This window comes from Felis catus, chromosome D1, assembly GCF_018350175.1.
Source record: "Felis catus isolate Fca126 chromosome D1, F.catus_Fca126_mat1.0, whole genome shotgun sequence".
Classification (NCBI taxonomy): Eukaryota; Metazoa; Chordata; class Mammalia; order Carnivora; family Felidae; genus Felis; species Felis catus.
In genome coordinates, this window is record NC_058377.1 from 45318801 (window position 1) to 45344443 (window position 25643).

Below are 25643 nucleotides of genomic sequence, written 5' to 3' on the forward strand. Positions count from 1 at the left end.
GCATCCTCATTATGCATAAATCCTCTCCTAATGTGTGGCCCTTTTTCGTGCTTTTGCCACCTCAAATACAAGGTGAGAGCCTTGGTGGCAAAGGCTGTTTATAACTTGTTTAACCTCCACTTCCAGTGCTTAGCAGACAACTAGTGTTCAATAAACGTTTGAGTGGATGACTGTATAAGTAAATCAGTTTGCTTGAATGGGAGGAAAGTCCATGAATAAATGGCCTGGATATAGGATTCTGGGCTATGTATCTGGAATGTCTATGTTGATGGAGAATCAGTTTTCCTCTACCATATTCACCCTGGTTTTTTCATGGTAGAAGGAATGTTTTCTATAGCTCTGAGGTGTAATTTTTCTCTTTAAGGTCTCCATGTTCCAATTTTGATTTTAAATAGCTAGATGTCTGCTTTCTGGGCTTAAACAGAAATACCCCCCCCTTTTCCCCCTAAAACTCACAACTAGGATTTTGTTTTGTTTTCTTTTGCAGTTAATTGACTGACACTGGATGGTATATAATAGAGAAATGCCACTTCATCAGAGTTTAATTTCCAAATACCACATTATGAAAAGCAATTAAATATAAAGATCATAATCTGTCTTCAATAATCTATGTGTGTATAATGTAGCAAGTTAACAAAGATAATAGGATCATAATTGGCTTAGAAAATGAGGTTGGAGGAATCAGGACATGAGATGGGCTTCAGGAGGAATTAAGGAGCCAAATATTAAGTGTCTTTGGTATAAGGAAAAAGAAAGTGGCTAGTGGAAAGAATCCTTGTAGGAGGGGTGTGTCTTTATGATCTCAGTAACAAATTAGGTTTGTTCTTATTACCCCCTCCCTAACAGTTGGCCCCAGAAGAAAAGAAAGAAAGGCTCACTTTTTCCCTTGAAAGTTTGGTGTTTCATAAACACTGGGTGTCTAATAACTAGAAAATCATAGCTCTCCTGAATAGCAAGAAAGCAGAAATAGAGGGTGCCTGGGTAGCTCAGTCAGTTAAGCGTCCAACTTTGGCTCAGGTCATGATCTCACAGTTCATGAGTTAGAGCCCCCCGTTGGGCTCTGTGTTGACAGCTAAGAGCCTGGAGCCTGCTTCGGATTCTGTGTTTCCCTTTCTCTCTGCCTCTCCCCCCACCCACACTCTGTCTCTCTCTCTCTGTAAAAAATAAATAAACATTAACAAATAAAAAAAAATAAAGCAGAAATAGGAGAGACATCCAGAATTGAAGTTTGAACAGACCTCACAAGGCAGATTTGTGAAGGGAATAGGGGCGTCAAGCTGCTGCCTAGTTAGAATGAGATCATTAAGGGAATGTGATTGTAATCAAGCTACTTCTGTGAATGACACCAGGATCCCACATCTGCCTGAGACTGCAAGCTCTGAAGACATCACTGATTGAAGTTGGAAAAATGGTAATAGTAAATTGGAGCCAGATAGACTGCTTTTCTCTGAATTAAATGATCAGTGTACCTCAGAATAGAGAAAGGCCTATTGTAAAACAGTCAGGAGAGACTATAAAAAACCTTTTGTTCTATTCCCCTGACTTTAGGAGGAATGACATCTGAGCCAACATGGGTAGAAGTAAAGATCTGCTTAACTTGGAGCAAAGGAGCTCCTTCCACTAAGCCCTCTAAGGAGTGATTTATATGAGTATTTACCTAAGTGGAGTATTTTTTTTCCATTTATTGGGGCAGATTTCTGAAGACAGGAGAAGTAGCAAATTTGTGGATTCTCTGTTGCCTATCACTTTGTGGTGCAGTACACAGGGATCTAGTTGGCAGGCCATTGGACACTAGAAGATAGGCACTGGGACTTTTCAGCTGCATGATTGGGGAAGCACCAGCCCATGTGCTGACAAAATCAAAGGCTAGAGTCCAAGCCTTGTGGCTGGTCATGTGGTTATATGACATGGAATGAACCTTGGCCTTCAGCCTTGTTCCATGACCTGAGCATTTATACTTGGAAAAGATACCCACCTTAGGTATGATTAGAGGGCTAAGGTCCCATATCATTCACCCACTTAAAATACCTCAGTGGCCTTCCACTGCCAGTAGAATAACACCCAGACTCTACAACAGGGCATGTGTGGCCTTTCAGGATCTAAGGCCTAGCCACCTGTTCAAATGGATCCATACCTCTCCCTCATGTACTCTACTTGGGAACCACTGTGAGGCCAGGCTTCTCCATGCCCCTCAGGCTTTGCACATATATTCACTTTGTCTTCAATATCCCTACTCAAACATATCTATTCATATTCTTACCTATCCTTTGGCACCTGCCTTGGCACATTATCTTATGATGATGCTTATGATGATGAAATGGATCCCTTCAAAAGATATACTTCCTCCCTTTGGCCACTATGCTCCTCATGCATTCCTCTATCATTGTTTATATGAATCAACACAAGAAATCAGTTAAAACAGTACTTTGCGAATAGAATGCACTAGTAAATTTTAGGTGGTAGTATTTTTTTAATCACATAATTTTGCAATTATCAGTTTATGTCTGTATCTGCCTCCACTACTAGACTATAAACAACTTGAGAGAAGGGACTGTGTTTATATTTGTACTCAGTGCTGTCTCTCCAGCTCTGTCTCCAGTTAGAATACAGATAACTCTTATTTTTATGTCCCAGGAAGGATATTGAATTTTGAAGCTTAGAAGGAAAGAAATACTTGGGTTCAAATCTGAACTCTTCGACTTACTACCTGTGATTTTCAGTAAAATTCTTAACTTCTTAAATCCTTATATTCCTCATTTTTAAAATAGAGGAAGAATAACAACATCATAAATTTTTTCTTAGGACTACGTGGGGTCCTATTTATTAAGTATCTGGCCCACAGTAGGAGTACATGGATATATGACTCTGACCTGGAGATAAAAATAAAAATCATCAGAATGCTAGAGATGGGAATGTGTTAACACAAGAAATTTATTAGAAGAGAAAGCTCCTCCAAACTTCAGAGTTTATATATTTTTAAAAATGAGTCATATAAACTTTTAAAACAACTTTGTTCTTTTACTGTGAAATACAAAAGAATGTAATTGTGTGCAGTTGGCAAAGATTCTTACCCTTAATGTGAAAACTTGAGGAAATCCAAACTGCAATCTAGAATTTTAAAATTCAATCCAGAAAAAGTATTCATTTCCCTTAGAAAGTGATTCAGTGAAGAAGTACTTGAGCTTAAGGGAAAAGAATTTAGGACATTTAAACTTAAAAGAATAATACCTCACTTTGAACCTGACGTTGAAGGAATAAGGAAGATTTAAGTTTTTGGATGAGGCTGGTGCTCTCTTGTCTCTCTCCTCTCCATCCCTGCCTCCCATTCTCTTCTCTTTGCAGAGCAATAATTATCAAAAAGAATCAAATACCAAAGGCTTTAATTTACTGCAGAATCACTCCAGGTAAAGTCATATTATTCTTTTGTTGTCCATGTCTGTCTTTTTGATTGAAGAATAACAGGAGGAAATAGCTCTATGAAGGAATGAAGGAAGAATGGCTTCTGGTTATTTAACAGTCATTACTGGGGGGTGAACGGTCTCTGCAGTGCTGCATTCTACAGAGCATGAGGGTGCATTTAAAATCTTTTCATCTTCCTGTCAGATTTCCTATGTTTTTAGGCACAGCATTCAGCCTCACATATTATTCCTTTGTTATATGTTTGGTTGTTTTCTTTCTTAAGAATAATGACCCAGACTTTACATTATTCTACCAAATAAGAAGTCTAATTTTCTTTGCATTATTTTTATTGATATTCACAAAAAAATTGGTGAGTAAAGGAAGACGGATGTGATGGCTTGCACTTAAAAGGAAATGGAACTAACAATTCAAGAAGTCAAGTGATTTTGCCCAAGATTACATAATACATGACTCAGACTAGTAACTCTAAGCTCTGGACTTGGTCAGTGCTGCTAGCAGGTGCTGACTATGGGCAGGGCAGGAGTACCAGTCCATGAGTGATGTGGATTCTGAACTCCAGGCCTATCTTACCAAGTGTTATATCTGTTCCACTGATGCACTCATGCATCCTCTCTTGTTTCCATTGCTTTTCTGCTCATATGGAAGGAAAGAAGCTTTCTTCTGGAAGGATGCAGAATCCACAAACTGTTCCCCCACGCTCCCCTCCCCCACAAACACCACAACTGCTACCAGTTGTTCTGATCCTAATTTGTATTCCATACTTAGCAAGTCTCAATTTCTGATATGCATGCAATGAAGGAGGGTGGGAAAAGGGAAACAGGAGTTTTGAAGCCTTATTGTCTAGTTGAAAAGTGGTGTTGCTCGTGTCCACACTACTACCTTCTGCCTTGAGATGAATGAATCTGTTTGGCTGAGCTTGAGTCAGTCTCCACATTAGTTCAACCATCTTTGGCCAAAAGTTGAGTCATCTGATACAAATACAGTCATTTAGATGGACTCCTTCATCAAGTCCTAGCAGACAATACCAGAGAAGGGAAGCTAAGGCTGAGAGAACCCAAATAGTGGCATTACTCAGGTAAAGGAGTGGGAGATGAGGCTTCTGGCATAGGATAGCAGGGTCTGTCTGGGTGTACAGGGCATAGAAAATCTGCTTGGTATTCTTCAGAAAAGACATGTTTTCCTTAGCACCTGGGGGCTAAGAAAAGTTCCCCGGTTGAATATGTCTTTGTAGGAGTTGGGGTAGAAAAAGAAGAAAGGTAAACATAAGACATATTTGTCTGCTATACTAAATCCTTTAATATGGTTCTATACTTTGACCATGAACCTGTATACTAACACATATTTGGTGCCATGAGATCCTAAGTTACTCGAACATAGAGCAAACTTTGCTCATGGGATTCATTCATTCCTTTACTTCAGCTGGCACTATTGAAAACTTGGTATTTTTCAAGTCCTGGAAATACAAATATGTATGAGATATAGGCTTCAGGAACCTCAAAGACTGGTAGAGATAATAGGGATGTAAATAACTAAATGCAACACACTTGAATATATACAATATGCCATCAGGAAGCAACAGAAAAATGGATTCCATCTAGATGGTTAGCAAAGACTTTAGAGGGAAACTAAAAGAATCTTAGGAAGAAATTCAACTTGATTTATTTAACAACTATTTGACACTCTGGTAAGTCCTAATGAGTAAAATAATTTGATTCCTTTATAAAGGATTATTACATTAAATAGAGTGGCCATGGATGGACTCTGAGAAGAAGATATTGGTGCTGGTATCTAAAGGATAAGAGGGATAGGTCATGTGAAGGAAGGACAAAAAGACCATTTCAAGTAGATAGAACAGCACGTATAAAAGTCTCACAGAAAGAAGGAGCTTGGAATGTAATTAAAATAGAAGACAGGCATAAAGCAGTAAGAGAAGAGGCTGGAGGGCAGTATCCAGATCATGCAGTGTCTGCTACACAGACAGAATAAGTTCAGGTTTTACCTTAATTGCCATGGGCAGCCATTAAGATGGTTTTAAGCAGACCTAAGACCTGATCTGACTCAGTCATGGTTTGTTCCAGGAAACCATAGGTTAAAGTGTTGCTGGAACATAGCATAAGTGCAAAAAGAGATGCAAACCTGTTAGAATGGGATACAAAGGCCAGAACACCTCAGCTGAGTATCCTCCCTTCTCATGATGATAATGGAGGGGACCCAGCAAACAATTTTTTTAAAGAGGAGTTATCTGATGAGATTTCTATTTTAGATTGTTCTTTTCTAAAGATGGATCAGAAAGGGACAAGAGTGAGCAAGCCCCTAAAGACCTCAGATATGAAAGTGCCAACAGCAACAGCATGGGTTTTCACAACACCGTGGCCTTCAGCAACATGGGAGAGATGCAGTTGGTAGTGTAGATAACCCTTCTGAGGTATACTCTCAACTATTTCTCTTAATTTTAGGGATCATGAACTCAATAGAGAAAAATAGACTGGAATATTGGGAAACATAAACATGGGAGATTTTTTCTTTTTCCTTCAATTCTTGTCTATTGCTTTCTTACACTAACGCAGTATCTTAATGGTCTAAACTAATAATAGTGTTATGTGTCCAGTTTGTAACATACCTAGGATTCTGGGAATGGTGCGATTTCTTAAATTTGGTGTATATAGGCTTCTCCTATGATCTATTTAAGTGTCCTATTACCCCTCTAGAAGTTTGGGAGTTTATTGGAGTAATTTAGGATGAGAACATCAGAACTTTGGAGGTGTCATTTCTAGTGTAAGAAATCCATTCAGCAGCTGCAGAAAAAAGAGTTGATGCAACAGGCAACCCAAGGCTAAAATGGAACAGAATTGGAGACACAGGTGGGATGTAGGATATGTTCCATACATATTTGGGGAACTATTTTGACTTAAAAACTGAGAAAGTATTTGAGAAATTTTAATTTGCATTTATAAACTAAATGACCCTACAGTTAAGCACTTGCTTTATTACAAGGTTGGTGTGAAGAGAGGATAATCTCTACCAATGTAGCCTAAAAACACACTCATAAGTCAACTCATGTTAAACTCTAAGGGCCTGTTTGTTCAAACTGATTTGACTAGTAGTAGTAGTAGTAGTAGTAGTAGTAAAGGATATAGTGGCATTACCTGTTATACCTTTGTAATATCACATGTTTGTCCCTGGCGGGAACTCCCATGGTTCATGTGTTTTCCTTTTAGAAGTACGTACTGGCAATTCCACTTAGAACATGACTTGGTTATTTCTAAAATAAATAGAAAAATATGTAAAATGGAAGGTAATAATAGTGTATATTTATATTAAATGAAGATTACATAAGTAATTGAATTAAAAATACTTTGAAAAATGATATATAAATAAGTATAAGAATATTACTTCCAAAACTTCTAGAGAATGCATATTTTTCAACATAATGAAGGAATAATTAAGATAGTGGTCATCATACTGGAACTGAAATATGTCCAAATCAGTGTTTGACAGTCTAGATTTTTCTTATTTGGTTGCCTCATCATCACCTTACTGATGCTGGGACTTCAGCTATCATTCAAATATGGAACTTGGCTTTGCAATTTCTTGAGCATAACACAATGTTGTAATCAGACATATTCAAATTTGGTATTTCAAGAGTCATTGTCTTCTCATAGAATAAATGGAATTTGATACTGTCTTGAATATCTTGACAGATGGGCTCATCATTTCAGAGCAGATGGCAAGATGATTAGGCTAAACTGAAATCTTAAATACTAGACATATGAGCAGCTATACAGGAGCTAAAGACACTGAAAATACCTCTTTAGACAGCCTGAATTTTAGGGGGATATCTGTTTAAACCTCAAATATTCTTTTGCTCTGAGGGAACTTAGATTTTCCTTATAGCAAATACATTCTGTTGTTGAAAGAGTAGAGACTCGTTGTCAGGTTGACTTGAGTTTGAATCTAGATTTGTTGTTTGCTAATGTGTGATGAGATAGTTCAACTCAGTTTCCACATCTGTAAAGGCTGGGTCAATTGTACTGGCCTCATGGAATGGTGGGCAGGGGAAAATTTACTGAGATAGCACATGTAAAATATCTCACAGATATCCATTCCTCACAAACACCTTCCTTTATTGACCAGCAATAAAATTGTTCTGCATTTATAAATGAAGAAAAAACAGTATATTTTTTCACAAACATGATTTTATGGGGTTTTTAAAGATATTTTAATAAAAAGGACTCTAAGAAACAGAAAATAAGAAAAGGAAAAATACATATATAAATATACCAGCATGCAGGCATACATGTGGGAGATACACAGTCATTTTATCTTTATTTAATACTAAATACAGATTTTAAAGCACTTTTGCAATCATTATTTCATTTAGTCCTCACAAGCATTGAGTAAAGCAGCAATATCTCCACCAAAATACATTTTTAAGGCTAGAACTCAGAAGTTAATTGAATTTCCCAGTGCAACAAAATACAAGTCAGACTTAAAACTGATATTTACAGATTCTTGGCCCAGATCCAAAGCAAAGGGTATCTGAAGTCCTGCCTAGTCACAGTCTCTGCTTTCCCCAATATTGATGCAGTGAACATTGTTGGTTATGTTCTCAGCATCCGCATCATCTTCCAACCATCAATATACCCAAATTTTGCTTTGGAGGAATCATTACCCATATATTCTCAACCACTTAATTTGAGTTCTATTGATTCCCACCCTCAGATCCATGAGTGGTTCATGATTTGCTAAAGGTAATTTGTGTTTTTAATCCTCCTGGTTGTGATGATAGAATTTGGAAAGAGGCACAGTAGTCGGTCAGGGTCAAAGAGATGCAAAGTGACTTTTGCTGTATAACCTGAGAAAGAAAAGATTTCTCTCTCTTCTTTGAAACTATTTCTCTGGGGATTGTGATGTAAAAGTGTCAGGAATAAAGCCAGCAGGCACTTTATGATAATCAGGGGGAACACTGGAGTGACCAGGGCACTGTAAAATCTGTGACAGAACCCAACCTTGCAGAGATCAGAAAGTCAGATCCTTGTTGCAGCACCTGGCCCCCAGATCAAGCGATGACTGAATTACTACTAAACTTTCAGTTACATTAGCCTTTATTGAATGTCCTTTATTGTTCAAGACAATTTGAATTGGACTTTCTTTCCTTGCAACATTAAGGTCCTGTGTGAAATGCTGTGGCTAAAATTTTGGCAATAAAAATAGATACTACTTGGGGAAACATCTGAATTCCTTGGAAAATCTATCTCTGGGATGACATTTAAGTCAATCTTGAAAAGAGTTTACTTTTGAAAATTTTACAAACAACTTTTTAATGAATGCACTTGACTATCATTCCATCAGCCTATAAGGGATTTAGCAAATACCTCTGAGCCAGGTATACAGACAGGAAAAAATATAACCCTTGTGGCTGATCTTAAGGCACTCATAAGCTAATTAGGTAAGTAGGGCTAGCAAACATGACCCAGTGAAAAGTACTAGGCTGCATATGCCCATGTTACATGGTGTGGGATAAATTTGAGTTCATAGAAATTCTGAATATCAGTAACTTCTTAGCAGAGTTAGGAATGTTCTTATGGAATAGTTGAGACCTGGTGACTCTGATATTACAACTATAGTGTAATAAGGAAAGTGTTGACAGAGCTGTAATTTTGAAAAAGAGAACTTGGGACGCCTCAGTGGCTCAGTCAGTTAAGCGTCTGACTCTTGATTTTAGCTCAGGTCATGATCTCACAGTTGTGGAATCCAGCCCCGCATCAGGCTCCACGCTGAGCATGGAGCCTGCTTAAGATTCTCTCCCTCCCTATCCCTCTGCCCCTCCTCTGCTTACACATGAGTGCACGTGCACTCACTATCTCAAAAAAAAATTTTTAATAAAAAAAAGAACTAACATTTCAGATGTGTAGGATGTTCATAACCCTAATGTTTTACCATTGGCTATTTCAATAGCCATGTAATATAGGAGAGGAAAGTTGGTCTGGGACACAAGAGACATGAAGTCTTGTTTTGGTTCTAATATTTATTGCATTATTTTTAAAAACCTTATTTTGAAATAGAGATTCTCAGGAAATAGTGAGATTGTTCTAAGAGGTCTCATGCACCCTTCATCCAGGTTGCCCCAATGGTGTTTAGCTCTGAGTTATATTTTCATGTGTAGACTAGGTAACTAATGCTTCAAACAAGATGCAGAACTATTCCATCACTGCTAAGACTTCCCTCATGCTCCTTCTTTATAGCCACTCCCTCTTACCACTGGTAAACCATGACAATCATAATTTGTTCTCCAGCTCTAAAATGTTGTCATTTTAAGAATATTATATAAATGGAATCCATTTTATTTGTTTTGGTTTTGTTTGTTCATTTCTTTTTCCTGCCTTCTTTCGGGTTATTTGAATATCTTCTAGAATTCCATTTTGATTTATCTATTATGTTTTAGAGTATATCTCTTCACATAGCTTTTTTAGTGGTTTCTCTTAGGTATTATACATACATAACTTATCAGAGTCTGCTGCTGTTGACATTTCATCAGCTCAGTGAAGGATAGAAACCTCACCTCCCTTTATGTCCTTTCACCCCCCCCCCCATTTATACTTTAAATGTCTTACATTTTCCTTTGCAAAAACCAATAACACTTGTGATGAGCACTAGGTTATGTATGGAATTGTTGAATCGCTATATTGTACACCTGAACCTAATATAACACTGTATGTTTACTATATAACTATAGTAGAATTAAAATAAAATATAATTAAAAAATTTAAATCAATAACTACATCAGTGTTATAAATTTCGTATCAACTGTTAAGCCTAATTTAGAAAATAAAATACAAAATGATAAGTCTATTGTCATTACTCATAAAATTTAATTCCTTACAGTGTATTGTTTTTTTCTTTCCTGGTATTTCTGGAATCTTTTATAATTTCTGTGTAGAGAACTTCCTTTTAGATGTATTCTTTTATGGTAGTACTTATGGTAACAGATTTCCCTAGTTTTCCTTCATCTGAAACTGTCCTGTGTTTATTTTTTTCTTTCATTTCTGAAGGATATTTTTGTTGGCTATAAGATTGTAAATTGACAGTTCTTTTTTTTTCCAGCCCTGAGAAAATGTTGTGCCATTTCACTGATACTTCCCTCTGCCCCCTCCATTCTGCTGTTGAATCTGTCTACTGAGTTCTATTTTAGTTCATGTATTTTACAGTTCTAAAATTCCATTTGGTCATTCTTTAAATCTTCCATTTCTTTCCTGAAACCTTTCCTTTTGCTCATTTGTTTCAAATATATGCATAATTATTCACTGAAGAATTTTTATAATGACTGCTTTAAAATCCCTTTTAGATAATTCTAACATCTGTGTTACCTCATCCTTAGTGTCTATTAATATCTTTCTCTTTCAAGTTGAGATGTTCCTGGTTCTTTGTACGATACGTGAGTTTCTATTAAAACCTAGACATTTTAGATTCTATGAGGCTCTTGGTCTTATTTAAATCTTATTTTAGTGGGCCGCCTTTGACACTGTGTCAGCAGGGGAAGGAGAGGTCAACCATGTCATTACTGACTGACTGAGTAGAAGTCCAGGTGCCTCACTTGGTTTCAGTTAACACTGTCAAAAGGAAGAGATATCTTATTGTGGTGCCTGGGTGGCTCAGTTCATTAAGGGTCTGATTTTTCATTTCAGCTCAGGCCATGATCTCATGGGTTGTGAGTTTGAGCCCCACAATGGGCTCTGTGCTGATGGCACAGAGCCTGCCTTGGGATTCTTTCTCTCCCTCTCTCTCTGCCACTCCCCCACTCACTCCCTTCCCCTCTCAAAATAAACAAATAAGCATTTAAAAAAAAAAGAAGAGATGCCTTGTTACTGCTGCACATGGATGGTAGCTCATGCTCTCCACTAGAATTCTGCTGATACCACATGGCTGGGAGGAGGAGTGGTGCCATTTTGTTGCTCTCCACCTGGCTCCCACTAGACCTGCAGGGAGATGGCCTCATTACTACTGGGTGGAAATAAATTCTTGATTCTCCACCAGGCCACCTCTGATAGAACCCCAGCAAGAGGGGTGGGGAATGATTCATTGTTGTCAGGTGGGTATGGAAGTCCAGCTCCCTATGTGGTCTCCATTGACAGTCAGGTGGCCTGGGGAGGCCCACTGTCACCTAGCAGGATAAAAGTGCCAGCGACTGTAGGCCTCTGCTCACCTTGCCACTGGGGCTGGGGCATATCATTACAGCCTGTCAATAGTGAAGGTTTAGACTTTCCACTTCATCTATGTTACCTGGAATTTCATACAGGACCTCAGCTCTTTTCTGTGGTGTTTGGCCAGAGCATGTCCTTGTCTAAAAGTTTTTTGTCTTGCTATGATGTCCCTTTCCTCGTCCTATGGTAAGAGAAAGAGAGTGGGTTTCTCTTGGGGTATTTCTTTAAATCTGTACCCACTGGTGTTACTGAGTTGCTGATTTCTCTACCATGCAGTTTGGGATATATGATGCAAAAGAAAATCCAAGTAATTTACCACTATGTTATTCCTTGGACTCCCCAGGCCCTAGACTGTTTGTCTTTTTCTATTTTTCAAAGTTATGTTTGTTTGATATATAATGTCCAGGGTTTTCTACTCAATATTTTTAGTGGTAGAAAGATTTGTTTTATCATTTAAGTAAGCTTAGAGGCTAGCAGCAGTCCAGTGCTGATGCTAAAACTAAGACTAGACACTAATCTAGAGTTATCATAAATATCAAATTAAATAATATGTAAAATTGTAAAATGATGCATATAAAGAACAGTGGTTGTATGTGTACTTTCCATATATCTATGTGGATGGTCGTATATATGTGTGCATATACACATACATACACACACACAAATATGTGTGTATACACAAATACAATTATATCTTTTAAAAAAAGCCCCAGTGTTTCCCAGGGATCTTTAAAAGACTATAGGAAATAACTCAAATAACTAGTCTCTGTGGTTAATTATATACTATAATGCTTCAAAATTTTTACTGTCTGATTATGTGATGTGAAAATAATTTCAAAACTAGAAAATAATGAAACCAGTTATTGAATGGCCATTTGAAAGGGACCATCTCTTCTGCATTATCTGCTTGGATTGCCAGTGATCCCACAAGCAATATGATGGTAACATTTCCAAATTAGCTTTGCTGAGAAATCATAGCCTAAAGAGCAAGAGATAATTTTATCTAATTTTTATTTTATCTAATCAACTTTATCAAAATTAGTAGTACTCTTTGAAATATAAATGATAGAAAAATCTACCACAAAATGGCTTAAGCCAAAAGAAAATTTATAGTCTTCTGTAACTGAACAATTCAGAAAAGAGTCTCTAAATAACACTTGATGTAGTGGCCAAAATGTCTACAAAAATCCAAATTTCCCCCATCGCTACTTCACCTTCATGTTATCGCCTTCATTCCAATACTATCCATCATTACTCTTGACAGTCTAACCCATTCCAGCAGTTTTAACCTTTATTCTTTATTGGGGTGAAATACCACCATTTTTAAGAAAAATAATGAAGAAAAACACAGTTGTGAGAGGAGTCAAGATGGCGTAGGAGGACGCTGGGCTCACCGCGCGTCCTGCTGATCACTTAGATTCCACCTACACCTGCCTAAATAACGCAGAAAACCGCTAGAGGATTAGCAGAACGGAGTCTCCGGAGCCAAGCGCAGATGAGAGGCGCAGACGAGAGGCCCACGGAAGAGGGTAGGAAGGGCAGCGAGGCGGTGTGCGCTCCACGGACTGGCAGGAGGGAGCCGGGGCGGAGGGGCGGCTCGCTGGCCAAGCAGAGCCCCCGAGTCTGGCTTGCAAAAGCGGAGGGGCCGGGCGGACTGTGTTCCGACAGCAAGCGTGACTTAGTGTCTGGGAGGACATAAGTTAGCAGCTCTGCTGGAAAGCGGGAAGGCTGGAGGACAAAGGGAGGGAGCGCTGCTGAGCCCCCGGACTACAGAGCTCAGTTTGGCGGGGAACAAAGGCACTCACCAGCGCCATCTCCCCTGCCCATCCCCCAGCCAAAATCCCAAAGGGAACCAGTTCCTGCCAGGGAACTTGCTCCCTCAGCGCAAACACCCAACTCTGTGCTTCTGTGGAGCCAAACCTCCGGCAGCAGATCTGACTCCCTCCCGCTGCCACAGGGCCCCTCCTGAAGTGGATCACCTAAGGAGAAGCAAGCTAAGCCTGCCCCTCCTGCCCCCGTGCACCTTGCCTACCCACCCCAGCTAATACGCCAGATCCCCAGCATCACAAGCCTGGCAGTGTGCAAGTAGCCCAGACGGGCCACGCCACCCCACAGTGAATCCCGTCCCTAGGAGAGGGGAAGAGAAGGCACACACCAGTCTGACTGTGGCCCCAGCGGTCGGCTGGGGGCAGACATCAGGTCTGACTGCGGCCCCGCCCACCAACTCCAGTTATACACCACAGCACAGGGGACGTGCCCTGTAGGTCCTCACCACACCAGGGACTATCCAAAATGACCAAGCGGAAGAATTCCCCTCAGAAGAATCTCCAGGAAATAACAACAGCTAATGAGCTGATCAAAAAGGATTTAAATAATACAACAGAAAGTGAATTTAGAATAATAGTCATAAAATTAATCGCTGGGCTTGAAAACAGTATACAGGGCAGCAGAGAATCTCTTGCTACAGAGATCAAGGGCCTAAGGAACAGTCACGAGGAGCTGAAAAACGCTTTAAATGAAATGCAAAACAAAATGGAAACCACCACAGCTCGGCTTGAAGAGGCAGAGGAGAGAATAGGTGAACTAGAAGATAAAGTTATGGAAAAAGAGGAAGCTGAGAAAAAGAGAGATAAAAAAAATCCAGGAGTATGAGGGGAAAATTAGAGAACTAAGTGATACACTAAAAAGAAATAATATACGCATAATTGGTATCCCAGAGGAGGAAGAGAGGGAAAGGTGCTGAAGGGGTACTTGAAGAAATAATAGCTGAGAAATTCCCTGAACTGGGGAAGGAAAAAGGCATTGAAATCCAAGAGGCACAGAGAACTCCCTTCAGACATAACTTGAATCGATCTTCTGCACGACATATCATAGTGAAACTGGCAAAATACAAGGATAAAGAGAAAATTCTGAAAGCAGCAAGGGGTAAACGTGCCCTCACATATAAAGGGAGACCTATAAGACTCGTGACTGATCTCTCTTTTGAAACTTGGCAGGCCAGAAAGAATTGGCACGAGATTTTCAGGGTGCTAGACAGAAAAAATATGCAGCCGAGAATCCTTTATCCAGCAAGTCTGTCATTTAGAATAGAAGGAGAGATAAAGGTCTTCCCAAACAAACAAAAACTGAAGGAATTTGTCACCACTAAACCAGCCCTACAAGAGATCCTAAGGGGGACCCTGTGAGACAAAGTCCCAGAGACATCACTACAAGCATGAAACCTACAGACATCACAATATGACTCTAAACCCATATCTTTCTATAATAACACTGAATGTAAATGGATTAAATGCGCCAACCAAAAGACATAGGGTATCAGAATGGATAAAAAAACAAGACCCATCTATTTGCTGTCTACAAGAGGCTCATTTTAGACCTGAGGACACCTTTAGATTGAGAGTGAGGGGATGGAGAACTATTTATCATGCAACTGGAAGCCAAAAGAAAGCTGGAGTAGCCATATTATATCAGACAAACTAGACTTTAAAGTAAAGGCTGTAACAAGAGATGAAGAAGGACATTATATAATAGTTACAGGGTCTATCCATCAGGAAGAGCTAACAATTATAAATGTCTATGCGCCAAATACCGGAGCCCCCAAATATATAAAACAATTACTCATAAACATAAGCAACCTTATTGATAAGAATGTGGTAATTGCAGGGGACTTTAACACCCCACTTACAGAAATGGATAGATCATCTAGACACACGGTCAATAAAGAAACAAGGGCCCTGAATGAGACATTGGATCAGATGGACTTGACAGATATATTTAGAACTCTGCATCCCAAAGCAACAGAATATACTTTCTTCTCGAGTGCACATGGAACATTCTCCAAGATAGATCATATACTGGGTCACAAAACAGCCCTTCATAAGTTTACAAGAATTGAAATTATACCATGCATACTTTCAGACCACAATGCTATGAAGCTTGAAATCAACCACAGAAAAAAGTCTGGAAAACCTCCAAAAGCATGGAGGTTAAAGAACACCCTACTAACGAATGAGTGGGTCAACCAGGCAATTAGAGAAGAAATTAAAAAATATATGGAAACAAACGAAAATGAAAATACAACAATCCAAATGCTTTGGGACGCAGCGAAGGCAGTCCTGAGAGGAAAATACATTGCAATCCAGGCCTATCTCAAGAAATAAGAAAAATCCCAAATACAAAATCTAACAGCACACCCAAAGGAACTAGAAGCAGAACAGCAAAAGCAGCCTAAACCCAGCAGAAGAAGAGAAATAATAAAGATCAGAGCAGAAATAAACAATATAGAATCTAAAAAAACTGTAGAGCAGATCAACGAAACCAAGAGTTGGTTTTTTGAAAAAATAAACAAAATTGACAAACCTCTAGCCAGGATTCTCAAAAAGAAAAGGGAGATGACCCAAATAGATAAAATCATGAATGAAAATGGAATTATGACAACCAATCCCTCAGAGATACAAACAATCATCAGGGAATACTATGAAAAATTATATGCCAACAAATTGGACAACCTGGAAGAAATGGACAAATTCCTGAACACCCACACTCTTCCAAAACTCAATCAGGAGGAAATAGAAAGCTTGAACAGACCCATAACCAGCGAAGAAATTGAATCGGTTATCAAAACTCTCCCAACAAATAAGAGTCCAGGACCAGATGGCTTCCCAGGGGAGTTCTACCAGACGTTTAAAGCAGAGATAATACCTATCCTTCTCAAGCTATTCCAAGAAATAGAAAGGGAAGGAAAACTTCCAGACTCATTCTATGAAGCCAGTATTACTTTGATTCCTAAACCAGAGACCCAGTAAAAAAGAGAACTACAGGCCAATATCCCTGATGAATATGGGTGCAAAAATTCTCAATAAGATAATAGCAAATTGAATTCAATGGCATATAAAAAGAATTATTCACCATGATCAAGTGGGATTCATTCCTGGGATGCAGGGCTGGTTCAACACTCGCAAATCAATCAACGTGATACATCACATTAATAAAAAAAAAAAGAGAAGAACCATATGATCCTGTCAATCGATGCAGAAAAGGCCTTTGACAAAATCCAGCACCCTTTCTTAATAAAAACCCTTGAGAAAGTCGGGATAGAAGGAACATACTTAAAGATCATAAAAGCCATTTATGAAAAGCCCACAGCTAACATCATCCTCAACGGGGAAAAACCGAGAGCTTTTTCCCTGAGATCAGGAACACGACAAGGATGCCCACTCTCACCGCTGCTGTTTAACATAGTGCTGGAAGTTCTAGCATCAGCAATCAGACAACAAAAGGAAATCAAAGGCATCAAAATTGGCAAAGATGAAGTCAAGCTTTCGCTTTTTGCAGATGACATGATATTATACATGGAAAATCCGATAGACTCCCCCAAAAGTCTGCTAGAACTGATACATGAATTCAGCAAAGTTGCAGGATACAAAATCAATGTACAGAAATCAGTTGCATTCTTATACACTAACAATGAAGCAACAGAAAGACAAATAAAGAAACTGATCCCATTCACAATTGCACCAAGAAGCATAAAATACCTAGGAATAAATCTAACCAAAGATGTAAAGGATCTGTATGCTGAAAACTATAGAAAGCTTATGAAGGAAATTGAAGAAGATTTAAAGAAATGGAAAGACATTCCCTGCTCATGGATTGGAAAAATAAATATTGTCAAAATGTCAATACTACCCAAAGCTATCTACACATTCAATGCAATCCCAATCAAAATTGCACCAGCATTCTTCTCGAAACTAGAACAAGCAATCCTAAAATTCATATGGAACCACAAAAGGCCCCAAATAGCCAAAGGAATTTTGAAGAAGAAGACCAAAGCAGGAGGCATCACAATCCCAGACTTTAGCCTCTACTACAAAGCTGTCATCATCAAGACAGCATGGTATTGGCACAAAAACAGACACATAGACCAATGGAATAGAATAGAAACCCCAGAACTAGACCCACAAACGTATGGCCAACTCATCTTTGACAAAGCAGGAAAGAACATCCAATGGAAAAAAGACAGCCTCTTTAACAAATGGTGCTGGGAGAACTGGACAGCAACATGCAGAAGGTTGAAACTAGACCACTTTCTCACACCATTCACAAAAATAAACTCAAAATGGATAAAGGACCTGAATGTGAGACAGGAAACCATCAAAACCTTAGAGGAGAAAGCAGGAAAAGACCTCTCTGACCTCAGCCGTAGCAATCTCTTACTCAACACATCCCCAAAGGCAAGGGAATTAAAAGCAAAAGTGAATTACTGGGACCTTATGAAGATAAAAAGCTTCTGCACAGCAAAGGAAACAACCAACAAAACTAAAAGGCAACCAACGGAATGGGAAAAGATATTCGCAAATGACATATCGGACAAAGGGCTAGTATCCAAGATCTATAAAGAGCTCACCAAACTCCACACCCGAAAAACAAATAACCCAGTGAAGAAATGGGCAGAAAACATGAATAGACACTTCTCTAAAGAAGACATCCGGATGGCCAACAGGCACATGAAAAGATGCTCAATGTCGCTCCTTATCAGGGAAATACAAATCAAAACCACACTCAGGTATCACCTCACGCCAGTCAGAGTGGCCAAAATCAACAAATCAGGAGATTATAGATGCTGGAGAGGATGTGGAGAAACAGGAACCCTCTTGCACTGTTGGTGGGAATGCAAATTGGTGCAGCCGCTCTGGAAAGCAGTGTGGAGGTTCCTCAGAAAATTAAAAATAGACCTACCCTATGACCCAGCAATAGCACTGCTAGGAATTTATCCAAGGGATACAGAAGTACTGATGCATAGGGCCACTTGTACCCCAATGTTCATAGCACTCTCAACAATAGCCAAATTGTGGAAAGAGCCTAAATGTCCATCAACTGATGAATGGATAAAGAAATTGTGGTTTGTATACACAATGGAGTACTACATGGCAATGTTAAAGAATGAAATATGGCCCTTGGTAGCAACATGGATGGAACTGGAGAGTGTTAATGTAAGTGAAATAAGCCATACAGAGAAAGACAGATACCATATGTGTTCACTCTTATGTGGATCCTGAGAAACTTAACAGGAACCCATGGGGGAGGGGAAGGAAAAAAAAAAAAGAGGTTAGAGTGCGAGAGAGCCAAAGCATAAGAGACTGTTAAAAAGTGAGAACAAACTGAGGGTTGATGGGGGGTGGGAGGGAGGAGAGGGTGGGTGATGGGTATTGAGGAGGGCACCTTTTGGGATGAGCACTGGGTGTTGTATGGAAACCAATTTGTCAATAAATTTCGTATAAAAAAATAAAATAAAATAAAATAAAATAAAAAGAAAAATAATGAAGAAGTTTCCAGCAATTTTTTTCACATGGCCTATAATTTACAGCCCATAATTGGCCTGAAATGGTTCTCATGGAGCTTATTGTCTCTGATAGGCTTGAGATCTAGTTAAGTTCTATCTCAGAACCAATGCCTTCTGTCTGGGGGCTAGAGCACAGTGATTGACTTTTACATCTGTTCAGGTTTCACACAGAAATATTTTGAGATATAAAAAAGTATAATTTCCATTTTAGCATGATTTACATTTTATGGATGAGCTGGTAAAGCTGGGAGTCAAACATGGGTGTTCTGACTTTAGTTAAGACTTGTTACACTGCATTATCCTATATGACTAATGATAAGCTCTCATGGTAACAACCATCAGTCAGTAACAGTTAAATGTACACAATTTGTAAAACATACTGTGCAGATGAGCCAACTCTTTGCTACTGTCATCATGTAATATCAAGAAGTTGATATGACTCAATAATTATACAGTGGCTTGACAACATGAAACACAGGCAAACAAACCCATACGAAAAACCTGATACTTGTGCAGAGTTAGAAACAGATCCACAAAAAGGAGGAAGAGAGGGTAATATTGCCTAATGAGATTACAATGAATAAATTTGTTGTGTTTTCATTATTATTTTTATAAAAACTACTCAGATAGTCATGGGAACAGAGCAGTTTTCTAAAAATCCAGAGTTATCAGCAGTCTTAAAGAAAACCACCAACTAATATTCTGGGGAATTTAATAAAGACACAGAAATTTCTCATTTGGCAGACATCATTGAATAAGAGCTACAAATCCCACCCTCAACATTTATACCCATATGCAATTTCTTTTATAATTCCTGTGAACTAAAATAAGATTATAAGTTAGATGATAACCTTTCCAGTACCCCTACCATGACTGCTCCTTGCAACTTAACCTCCCTTGTGTTATTCCCACAACTTCCCCCACCCCAAAAATCCAAAGAACAGAAGCACACATATGAAAATGGTAAACTGACAACTGATCTTTGAAAAATGCCAGTCTTATTTGTCAGTCTCAGGCCTAGCAAACCCTCTATGACCCCTCATTGTCCATACATCACATGATTTAAACTCTGATCCCTCTATACAACTTTCAAAAGTCTATCATTGTACCTACCTGTTGTCATTTCTTGCCAATTCTTGTTATTTTTCAAATGTTTATTTATTTTGAGAGAGAGAGAGAGAAAGAACATGTGTGTGAGTGGGGTATGGGGCAAAGAAAAAGAAAGAGAAAGAATCCCAAGCTGGCTCCATGCTCCAGCTGAAATCAAGAGCCGGATGCTTAACCAACTGAGCCATGCAGGCACACCACTTGTGCATCCGTGTTTAATCACCCCTCATTCCTGTCTCTTAGATCATTCCTTGTTCCCTTAGCACACTCATACATCCATGGCTCTCTTTGATTATACCATACACTCTAACTTCATGTCCTAAATTTTTTCCTCCTCCTCCATCATTCTTTTAAAATTCCCATTATTGCACTTGTTAGCTACCCTTTCTTCTCTCTCAAGGATGACTTCCTCTGAGAATTTCCCAACTCTTTCATCATGCTCCCATTGAAGCAGTACATTACTCTGTTTTTAGTACATTTCTGTACTATGTGACCTAATTACCTAAACATTGATAGTCACAAACACATAGCAGGCATGGGATAAAGAGAAGAGAAAATCCCTGCCAGTGAATAGCATACTTTCCATTTGGGAGATAAAATATAACCAGAAAATTTCCATATTATATGGCTAACTGCTAACAAAGCATGTATGTGTTCCATCATAACACAAAAGATATGTAATATAACTGAAGAGGACTTGTAGAGATGACAACAGCTTGGCAGATCTTTGTAGGATGAGTATCCTAATTATTTGTTTACATGATTGTATTCCCTACTTGAGCACAATCCTTTATTGAAATCCCATTCTTATTTTCATAATGTTGAATGATGTCCAGCCAAGTGTAAAACAAAATAAAATATTAGTAAATGTTTATTTGTTGAGCAAATGATTAATGAATAAATATATTTATTAGGCACATTGCCTCATGGATGCTTATAGGTCAAATAGATCATTGCTTATTTTTCTCTGACCAGTTCATGACACTGGCAAGTGAAGATATAATCAATCAAAAAAGGAAAAAAAAGAATTCATCCAAATTAAAGCCATGATACAGTTTAATATCAGCCTATCTCCTACATATTCGTCCTGGAAGAATAATCTACATGACAAATTATGCTGGGATAAAGGGAATTTGATAGTATCATACAGATAGAAAGTTTTGAGGCAGTATAATGTATTTAAAAAAATACTACAAGTCAAAATTTGACTCTGATAGTTGTTTCCTGTGTGATTTTATTTCACCTCTGAACCACAATGTCTTCAGCAGTAAAATAGGGACAATAACAACTTCCTCCAGGTTTACTGTGGATTCAAATGCAACAATGCTTTTGAAAGCATTTATCTCAATATTTAGCACATCATAGGTACTAAATAAATTTTTATTAATACTTTAATCAATATTTTTTTCTTTATAATTCTGATCAATCCTTAACTTATACTTGATATTAGAGTAAGACACATGGAGGTTTACATGCAACCTATAATCATTCTCTATTGATACCACAGACAAAGTCTTTAAAGGAGGTTGGGGTTCTGTGATCCCATTACTAAGGGCCACCAGGAACAGTGGTCCAGGTTTCCCACATGAGCACCAACCTGGGAAGGGCTGGAATGGAGCTGGCACTTTTCACATTAAGTTGCTGGCCTGCTTCCATCCAGAGAGGGTACTTTGTACCAAGGCCTCCAGTGGGCTAGCTCAGTCCTGTCTTTTTTTATATCACCTACAGCACAACTGTGGACTGTGACAAAATAAGATTGTAAATCTCTTGCCTGATTTGAGGCAAATTCTATGAGCAAGTCACTTTCTATTTTTCAAGCAGAAAGCCAATATAGTTTTTGGACAAAGGCAAATCTCAGTGTTTTGAAATCATTACATATTCTAATCTCTTACTGCATTCTATATTATTAATTCTCACTTGGGATGAGATTTCAGTTATTAGGGTAAATTAAATAGAAAAAAAAGGTATAAATCTACAGGAAAACAAGGAAAATTGTTAATTGTTCGATCAATTCCAGTGGTCTTCAGACCTATAAAGGGGAATTTGACAAACCATATCAGAGAGAAGAGCAGAAAATGCCGTAATTTTCCTTAGGGACTGAGGAAAGAAGCTGGAGATATTTATTCATACATGGTTTGGGGGCCCAATTGTACAATTATTTGCTCTTGCATCTTAGTTCTAATTACTTATTTCTATTGGTCATCCAAGACCAGTCTCCACCCAAATCCACTGGGGTGAGGATGAGAGTGGGAGGAATCTTCAACTGGGTGTCTAAAGATGAGAAAAAAAACATGAAATGTCTCTCATGTTTTAGACTCTCCCATAAGTACAATTGTATGTAATCATCAAAACAACCTTTCTACTAGGATTTTTATCTCCATTTGCAGACACTAAGCTGAAGCCAGGAATAGTCCCAGAACTGCTAAGAGGCCAAAGCATTGTCAGAACTGCATTTCCCGAAGTCAGGTTCTATGTTCTTTCCACTTTATCATAATTCCTTCTCATAGCTCTGACCTAGAATGTATCTTCAAGGTTTGCTTCAGCTATGCCAACATCATCAGAGGATTTAAAAAGCCCTAATGCTATAAAAACCTCTCCAGAGCCCAAAGACAAGTTCAGATGAGAGGTGGGGTAGGAGCCAACTGACCAGCATTGTCCACTAGCACAATCCCTCTTCCCTTACCTTATTACAGTGGCCAATGTGGAACAGCTGCCAAATCCTGCCAAACCCAGTGCAGCTCATTTTCCCTCTGCACAGGCGAGCTTCCTCCCTGTAATTCTGTCCCTTTAATGCTTTGCAGCTGGAGAAGAATGAGAAGTCCTCTCTCAGAAGAGAGGACAAAGTAAGGCAGCTGCATTGGCTAGGGGAGGAGGGAAACTTAGGGAAGCTTTCCAGAAAGCAACCATCTCCATCCCCCGGAATTGTCACCCTGGTCTCATTATTTATTGGTCACATGGAACAGAACACATAATGTGATCCCATCTAGATAACTTCGTGGGCTCCATTTCCAGTCCTTTCAGGTCAACATTGAGTACTCATCACACTTTTCTGGCCCCTGTCCCAAGGACTTACCATGTCATTGCATGTACCTAGAGCTTGTGGCTTCTCTGGAATGACTATTTTCACTTTTATCAGTTCAATTTCAACATCTCTCATTTTAAAGGAAAAGAAAAACGTTTGGACGTGTCTGACCTCTTCCAAGGCTTTATGAAATCCTGGTGGAAAAGGAACCACCTACAGAGAAAGAGGGACATTCACTCTTTCATGAGTATATCATTGGTATGCAAAGATTTGGAAGTGATTAAGAGCAACCCTGCATTGGGCTGTGTGCTGACAGTGCAGAGCCTGCTTGGGATTTTCTCTCTGTCTCTCTGTCTCTGTCTCTGTCTCTCTCTCTCTCTCTCTCTCTCAATCTCAAAATAAATAAATAAACTTTAAAAAAAGAGCATAGGATTTGGCATCACACTGTTAGGGTTCTGATCCTGGCTCTTCGATCTACTAGTTGTTGGGCAACTTATTTGATACCACTATGTAAAATAGAGATATTACAAATACATCAACCATGCCTACTGCATTGTGGAAATCAATTGGGAAAATGTGTATAAAGCTTCCGGCATGGCACTTCTCAGATAATAAGTAACCAGCAACTGCTCATTGTTGTATGTGTTGATGTGTGGTGGTCTGGTACAGAACTGGGTTTGCAGGAGCCAGAGGTGAGATGTCATCTCTGACTTCAGGGATGATTAACAATTCTAAAACAGGGTAGAAGTGAAATTATAATACAGGAAGTGTTGAGCAACAGATACAGAAGTGATCCGAAACAGGAAGCATGAGGTTTGGTCTAGGGCTGTCCTTCCCCTGAGTTCCTTCAGCATCTTGTTCTTAAATGATGGCGGTACATTCACTCCCTAATAAAATAGCTTATTCATTTACCCTAGGGTACTGAGCCACTTGAGGGCAGGAGTTTTGTCTTGTCATACTCTTTTTATTAATACTCATGTCTTTTTTTTAACGTTGTTTTTGAGACAGAATGAACAAGCAGGGGCAGGGCAGAGAGAGAGAGGGGGGAACAGAGGATTCAAAGCAGGTTTCATGCTGACAGCAGAGAACCCAATGTGGGCCTTGAACCCAGGAACCATGAGATCATGACCTGAGCCAAAATCAAGAGTCAGATGATTAACAGACTGAGCCACCCAAGTGCCCTAATACTCATGTTTTAAACCACAGCTTAGATAGAAGGCTCTTGGTAAATATTCAGCAAAATAATACATGGTAGGAGGTGATATGTAAAACATGTTCTGGGTACAATAAAGAGGCCATTCAGGTTTAAGTAGGTTTATGTAAAGAGAAAATACGAAGGGCTGTATTATGTTATGGGAAGCCTAGTGTGCTAGAATAAGAAATTTGAACTTCATCATGTACAGCCATTAAAAGTTTCAGAAGACAGAAGAAGCAACAAAAGAAGTATTTAAATTTTAGTTTGAATTTGGTGCTCAAGGAAGAACATGAAGAAGACAATCCAGGTAACACATTAGGGTAACAGCCCTGAAATTAGGTGCTAGGGGTCTGAGCTGAAGTAACAAGGACAGAAATGAAGTGAGGACATTTTTGAAACACCCCTGAAGAGGAAGGTGTAACAGGACTTGGTCACTAATTGGATACATATGGTAGAAAGAAGTGGGGAGGGGGTCATCTCTGAGCCTGATCATTGCAGTAGTTCTGGCAACCAATGGGTCTTGAGCCCTCCCCCTTAGAAAGGAGATATCTAGATGAAAGAGCTGCCCTTGATTTGAGTATTTCTCACTTGTTCTTGCCCTCCTTTCAAATAAGAACCGGGATTAGAAACCCTGTGGAAGCCAGTGACACAGAGCTCGTTCCTAACAGATAGACAACAGGAAAGTCACGATCTCTCACCCTGACAGCAACCATCCTTCCATTCACCTTCTCATCCATCCATGCACTTGTCCATCCAATTCTCCTTCTAACACATTTCTTGAGTACCTTCCGCAGGCCAAACACTGTCCTGCTTTCTAAATACTCCATAATCACAGGCAGTTTGCTGCTCCTTATGAGTCACACGACTGCAAAAGCAACGGTACAGAGTACGGAATGATCTTAATTTTTTTTTATTACATTGATTGGTTCTGTTTCTTCATGGGGACAGCGGTAAATTGCTCTTTTAAATTTAGCTTTGAGACACTATAATTTCAGCTCTAAGTGCAGAAATTGAACTGCTTTTAGGGATAGCAAAATGATGGCAGTATCCTGGTGCTAAAATACAATGACAAGCTAAAATACAATGAACCATTACATTGCGCTATGGGAGCTATGTATCCGTGCTGAGAAGGGCAGCATGCTTTGTGAGCACTATACATAAACACAGTCCCTGAGTGTTCCCTTTCTCTCTATAAAGCAGAGATGATAATGCATGCCTACTGTCTGAACTTGACAGGGTTGGTGGAAGGATCACAGTATACAAGATCTGTGAATGTGCCTTGTAAAATGTACTAATAAAAGGGAATATTATTTTTGTCATTAGAGTTTTGGGGAAATTTTTGAGAGGACTATTTGTCAA

The 25643-nt window shown here is 39.0% G+C and overlaps 2 long non-coding RNA genes across 7 annotated transcripts in view; one reads left to right on the forward strand and one right to left on the reverse strand.

The window, feature by feature from the left end:
• The window catches only part of LOC102900237, a 166338-nt gene that overhangs the window by 90031 nt on the left and 50664 nt on the right, over positions 1 to 25643 (forward strand). The gene's annotated exons all lie outside the window — the stretch shown is intronic.
• Positions 3364 to 25643, reverse strand: part of LOC109491930 — a 231792-nt gene continuing 209512 nt past the window's right edge. For both annotated transcript variants that reach the window (XR_006586224.1, XR_006586226.1), the window contains 2 exons: positions 6567 to 6682; positions 3364 to 3474 (listed from right to left, as the gene is read on the reverse strand). This is a non-coding gene — a long non-coding RNA (uncharacterized LOC109491930). The remainder of the gene's footprint in view (positions 3475 to 6566; positions 6683 to 25643) is intronic.